Source organism: Lutjanus erythropterus, chromosome 8 (genome assembly GCF_056507025.1).
Source record: "Lutjanus erythropterus isolate fLutEry1 chromosome 8, fLutEry1.hap2, whole genome shotgun sequence".
NCBI lineage: Eukaryota > Metazoa > Chordata > Actinopteri > Lutjaniformes > Lutjanidae > Lutjanus > Lutjanus erythropterus.
The window spans coordinates 24,446,847-24,453,665 of record NC_139324.1 but is presented as its reverse complement, the minus strand read 5'-3'; the positions used below and the strand labels follow the sequence as shown (position 1 = coordinate 24,453,665).

General features: G+C 36.8%; 1 protein-coding gene across 3 annotated transcripts in view; it reads left to right on the top strand.

Moving 5' to 3' along the window:
* Window positions 1-1,723: 1,723 nt before the first annotated feature.
* dop1b (DOP1 leucine zipper like protein B) overlaps window positions 1,724-6,819 on the top strand; it is a 34,870-nt gene continuing 29,774 nt past the window's right edge. For 2 of the 3 annotated variants that reach the window (XM_084724990.1, XM_084724991.1), the window contains exon 1: window positions 1,810-2,000. The gene's annotated coding sequence lies outside the window, so the exon portion shown is untranslated. Of the gene's footprint in view, window positions 2,001-6,819 lie in introns of all 3 variants that reach the window. The other variant, XM_084724992.1, reaches the window with a different exon arrangement.

The window sequence follows — 6,819 nt, the reverse complement described above, 5'->3', positions numbered from 1 at the left end:
GAAATGTGTGAAGGAGCAATAATGCAGGTCCTTCCTTCCTGTGGCGATCAGACTTTACAACCAGCACTGCTTCCAGTAGACCACATACATACAAAAACTGACAAATTGACTGCACTATTAACATATACTGACTGTGTAACGTCACTATTTCACTGAGGTTGAATTTGATTTATTTTGATATCCACTTTACTGTTGTAGCACTGCAATTTTTGCCACAGTGGGACTACCAAAGGATTATGTTACGTTATGTTATCATCACCTTTATCATCTTTATTGGTATGTGTATGAGTCCAGTGACCATAGTTGCACCCTTCAACCTTGAAGTATCTGTAATAGAAACAATATGAATGAATCTGGATAGAAGACTGACTTCCTGTTTCACGTAACAAATCTGCTTTTCCACAGGGTGGAGTTGTGTAGGGAGTAACTGTGGAAAATAATTCCTTTAAAAATATATCAGTCGGAATGTAACTATATACTCAAGTACTGTACTTGAGTAGAATTTGGACGCACGTGTATGTTTACTGGATTTACTTCATACTTTATTACATTTCAGAAGGAAATATTGTGCTTTGTCCTCCATTACATTTAATTTGCAGTATATAATGTTGACTTGATGTTGATGATTGGCTTATAAGACACAGAGCATTACTGTGGATTAAACTACCCAACAGTATATAAATAGTGGATTGTTTAAATTAGCTCAACCGGCCAACTACAACAGTAAAAAGCCGTTCACACACTACTGATGCATCAGTAGTGATAGTGCAGTTATATTATAGTGTAACTCACGCTCCATAATGAGTACTTGGAGCTGCAAAGTTCATTTGCTGATAATAACTGTGTACTTTTAAATCAGTGAAAATCTGAATGCAATATTGTTACATTGGGGTATTGTACTTCTTCAACCAATGTTTTTTTAAACTCTCAAATAATGATACCACTATTAGCAACAAAACAAAGAGACTGGGTTCTATTAGTTATTGTACACGAGCTTTTTATGCTATAACATGTCAAAAAGGACCTATATCAGACTGTTTCTATGCATATTTTTGTATCTATTTTAAGTTAGTGTATGTTGTATATTACATTAAAATAACCCCTAACATATTTCACAACAAACTTGGGTAATATTTAAACATTACTTGCTTGATTGCTGCAATCCGTTAATAAATAAGGGTGGCTAAAGTTGTGTTTGAAGTTGCTAATCATAAACTGCGTGGTTGCAATATTGTCAAACATCTGGCAGAGAGGTGAGAGGTTTGTAAACATAGTGCATCCTGGACTATACCAAACGCCTGAAGGCAGTGAGTTCAGAGTGATGTTTATATTTCCTTTTTAAAGCTATTCGAAGATGAACTGGTTTGTATTTTCGCTTTCGGCGATATATTACCATGTGATTTGTGTATTGACTCTTTCACAACGGTTTGAAGGCAAACATCACCATTTACTGTGTGAAATATCCCCACCCCACCCCTTCTCATTGTCAGGAAGTGAGCCGTCCGTCTGCGTGGTTGTGCCTAGAAGGGAACCCTTCTTTTGCAAAACTCTCGCGAGACTTGTGCGCATTTTTCTCCATTGTGCACGATATACATACTAATTATGTGTTACAATGTGGGAACACTGTTCTTCAGATATGATCAGGTTTAGGGAAAAAACACTTGATTATAATAAAGGAGAGATTCTTCAGTGTGTTTAAGTAATCACTCTCGCGAGATCATTCGCGGTTCTGGGATTCCCTTTCAGATACGACGTGTTTGCGTTCGTCTGAATCAGCTGAGTTTGAGGATCCCGCCCCGTCAAGACTGTCGCCTCTGGTACTCTGGGGATGATTAGTGACACCCTCAACCTCAGGACAAATAACAGGTTTGCTACCTCATTTCTGTGAGCCATGTTAGCGTGAAAGATGCGCAATGAGGACTGTACTACTGTCGCTTTTTCGAGTAGGACTGCTTTGAAGCGAGTGTGCTCCGGCGCATGTTGGGCTTGTTTCACAGTTGGTGAGTCATTGATGCACCTGATAGCTAGCTAATTTTGTTAACGGTGGTGGTGTTTGCTCTAACTTAACAGATATAATCTCCTTATAACCAGTGTTTTAGTATATTACTTCATTTTTCACCCTAAAAACGAAATCCTGTCGTTCGTTAACGTTACATTTTTAACGGCTAGCTAGCTATATCTAAGAATTTCCCCTTGTTCAATTTTAATATTGACTAAAACGTGCTTACGCTAACTTAGCTAGGCTAGTTGTACAAAATCATATTTGACTACTGAAAGAATATCTTACGTGTTTCTTGGTCCATGGAGGCAGTGATGTTAACATCCAGTTAGTGCAGTCAGTGGTCTGATGTCGTGCGGTTACATAATACTGTATAACGTACTCAGTAGTAGGCCCTTGTTTCTTATTTATTTATCTTTTTAAAAAAACATTATTCATTATTTATTCGACCAAGAAGGTCCTATTGAGATACTTTATGTCCTCTGTCAGTGAGTCATGGCCAATTTGGGCAACCAAAAATAGGTTTCATATAAAAGTACATGTGACAGACTGCAAACAGATACAAAACACACATTACCAGAACATGCCTAAAACACAAGCAACAGACTGCAAGAACATGGATAAAACACAAGTGACAAATACAAATCAGGCATTACAAAAAGGCCTGAATTACAATTTGGAGTGGACTTAAAAACTGATTCAATTATGAAGTTAATATTACTTTTATAAAGATGAAATAACGTAAGTCTTGCTTTTAAATGTGTTTTGGGGGAAATCTTAAAACTGTTTTTTTGTGGCAGTATGGACTTAAAAAAGGCCATAAATGGCATTCATAATAGTCTTAAAAAGTCTTAAATTTAACTTGTTCAAACCTGCAGAAACTCTCATCATCATCATAATAACATACCAAAACAAAAAAAAAAGAATACATGCAGATTACCATCTAATTGACATTTGTATGTTTATTACATAAATATAAAATAATTAAATAGACAACTACTTTTCTCACAACAAGGGCCCACTCAAGGGGGCATTATGGCACAGGACTTTAACCATAGGTGCTTTTCCTGTGTGTATTCATTTTCATGATTCCATCACTAACAGACTGTTTCTCATTCAGTACACAAGGAGGTCTGTGGAACAACAATTTTTGCTGCTGCAGTTCATTGGCTTGTTTGTCATAAGGTAGCCTGCCGGAAGCAGGCGGGATACTTTGTTATCAATCATGGGAGTGAAGTTAAAAAAAAATAGCAATACCATAGCTTTAAAGGTAACATGTTATGCAAAATACACTTTTTCATGTTTTTTTTTAACAAAAATATGTATTGTTTGTTTGAGACAAACTGAACAATGTAAGCAGACTATTTGGATGAGCAAATTTTTAAAATAGCATTTGTAAATGAATAATTTTATCACAAGTGGTTGATTACAATAAGTCTTACTGTGATGCTAACCGTGCTTGTTCTTTTTTGCCAGTATGGATGTGCAATCGCTCTTCAATTGCACTCATGATGGTCTTAAAAGGTCTTTTGAAGTCTTAAGTTTAGATTGTTGAAACCTGCAGAAACCCTGTTCACAAAAACGTACCAAAAGGCAAAAAACAGACTCAAAAACATACTAAAAATACACACATAACATAGGTACTAGAACCAGTTTTTCGTATTTTTGAACGTGTCAATTGAGGGTAAAGTTAAGTATGCCTTGGCATGAAAGGAGTGGCAGATTTACCAAGACTGGTTGGGAATTGTTTGGGTCATGAACAGATTTTTTTCTGATGGCCTAGTGTTATCTCTACTGGAATTAAGGGTCAATAGATCAGATATGTAGTGGAGTTTTACTAAGTAAAGCTTTTCTAATAAAAAAGCAACCTGTCTTTCTCTTCTAATACTGTTGCTACAGTAGGTTCACAAGGCTAAAGCTGCAGTAGTGACTGCCATTTTACCACAATTTATGTAGTATGTCTTTTCATCTACCATCTTACAGCTGCACACACTCACATTAAAGCCTGTGGTGGCGTTGGTGGTGTCAGTCAGGTGACACAGTTCATAACGGGGCTTGTTGTGTGCCATAGTGTGTGTGTGTGTGTGTGTGTGTGTGTCCACCCTCAAAGCACACACTGCTGTGTAACAACAGCCTGTAGAAATGCATGGCCTTATCGCACTTGCTGTTTTGCTGATACATATAATGAGGAAGTGAGAATGTACATTTAGTTCTGCTTGGCATCACGCAATTTGACTATCTAGCTGTCGCCTGTGACTAAGCTTGGTTTGTGGAATCCCCATTTGCTTAATGGTTGCACACAAATATGACTCTTTGCTGCAAGAGTTGTAATTCATCTAAGGAGAAACATCTGAATCAGAATTAGCGTAGAACAAAACGTAATCTGGGGATAGATTGCTGTGTAGAGTGACTTTGCTTGAATGAAGGCTATCAATGGGAAAGAAAACGTTGGAAAGCTTAATCCACTGGTGACAGAGCTTCAGCCACATATACTGCAGTCACGAGTCCTGCATATGGCTTTTATAGATTAGACGTGTTTTGATGTCATTCATCTAGAGCCCAACTGAAATGTGGTTATCAAACACTTGTGACAAAGATATGTAAATGTGGCAGGATATACAGCTGTCCAAAATTCATCTGGTTTGGTTAGAGATAACTTAACGAGTTGACGTTAGAGCCCAACCGAAATGTGGTAATAAAACACTTGTGACGAAGATATGTAAATGAGGCAGGATATTTAACAGTTGTCCAAAATTACATCAGGGCACTGAACCGGTAAACTTTCACTGGCATTTTTAGTAATTATAGATAACTATAAATTAAAAAAACACAAATAGAAGAATATACATGTATATTGAACTGAAAAAGGATAAAATATTAGTTTTCTTTTTTCTATATTTTTTAGAGCTAAAAGATGTAAACAGTCTGCATCGTGTTGGCGCATATCAGACCACGTAGGCTTTATACTAATGAAGTCTATGGGATATGACTCGTGAATAACACCTTGATATTTTTAGGTTGTTCTATAATATACAGTATGTGGATATACAAATTTTCTCTAAAAAAACAAGCCATAAATTCTCAAATACTGCAAACATATGATGATGTCATAGAATATTATGCATTGCTTTGGCTTAATTTACCGAACAGTAGAGTAGTTAGGGCTGGGGGATATGGATGTGGGTGCTTTCACAAAATAGTAACACAAGATTTTTTGATCAATTATCATCAGTACTGTGGTTAAGTAAGGTAAAGGCAAATAATAGCACAGCTAGAACAGTCTGGTAAGTTCAGAAAATTACATCACTTTACCGTTTAAAACCAGGAAAATAAAACACTTATACCATATCATGATATGATATCCAAAATACAAGACGATATCGATAAATTATCAATATATATAGCACAGCCCTGATGCCAATAATATCGGTCGGCCAATATATCAGTCAGGCTCCAGTTGGCATATAAGTTTACTATTTCATGTTGACATGTTTTAACAGGATGAGTTTTAGGGTATGTTATGTATTTGTGTTGTGGTTCATAGTTGTTATTGATACTAATTCAATCTCCAGTGAAATCCACATCAAATGTAGGGTATTTGTGTTTGATAAATTACTCAACAGACTAATCGGTAATATTACTTTCATTGACTATTTTTCTGTCAATAGACTGATCATTTCACCAGTGATACGAAGCTGCCCTCGGCACGTGTTGTAATGTTTGCCCATGATGGTAAAGCCCCACTCAGCACAGGGAGTCCAGATGTCCAGATGTCTGTGCTCCTCTAATCCTTCCCTCCAACTCCCCCACTCATCTCTCTGTTTATCTTTATTCACATACACTACATGGACACACACACACACACATACACACAAACACACACCAGCGTCTATGCCATGTGCTCGAAAGCTGCTCTTTCTAGATCATACAGTATATTTAGCAGTGGGGAACGTTGTTTCTAAGTTTGTTGTGTTTTTTGCCTTTGTAGCCTAAAATAACATGTTTTATTCCTATTTCAACTGTTGCTCCGGAGCCTTGCAAAGTTGCACTCATCAATATTGACATAAACAGATCATCAAATAACCACATTTAATTAATGCTGAGACAATACACTTATTTCATGATTCAAGACTATAGCGATACTTGGGTGTCTATGTATTGTAATTCTTAAGTATTAAAATTCAATATTACCATTTATTGTTTTTTTTTGTTTGTTTAGGTTTTTTTATGTTAGACCATGGGAAAATTTTGAATCATACGCTTTTAGAAACTGTAAATAATAACTGATATTTACAAAAACAATGAATATCATGTTTTCTTTTCAGCCCCTGAAAACTGCACACAGCACAAATGTGAGCCTTTAAAGTAACATCCTTCACATATTAATCTGAACCTGAAAACTTGCTTTTCAAAACCTTAAAAAGTAGGGGTGGAACACATCACAAACCTCAACAGTTCAGATTGTATCACAGTTTTGAGTCACGGACTGGATCATTTTTCACCTGAGCAAAAAAGAAAAATGTGTGTTCCCACCCACACCAACATATGATTGGTTACACTTAATGAGTAATAGCTAATCATCACAGACACACTGTCACAGGCAGATCTGCACTGGTAAGCAGCGAGGCGCTGTGAGTAGAAGCAGATATCACTGAGGTTGCAGTAAACATCACAATCTTATGATCTTTTTCTATGACAACAGCTTGCACAGTTTCCTAGTTACACTGCTAAACATGTCACGATCGGTATTTCGCTCCATAGAGGCGATGTGTCACCCCTTTTTTTCAGAGTCCGCTGCCACACTGAGATGTGCTGCAGAG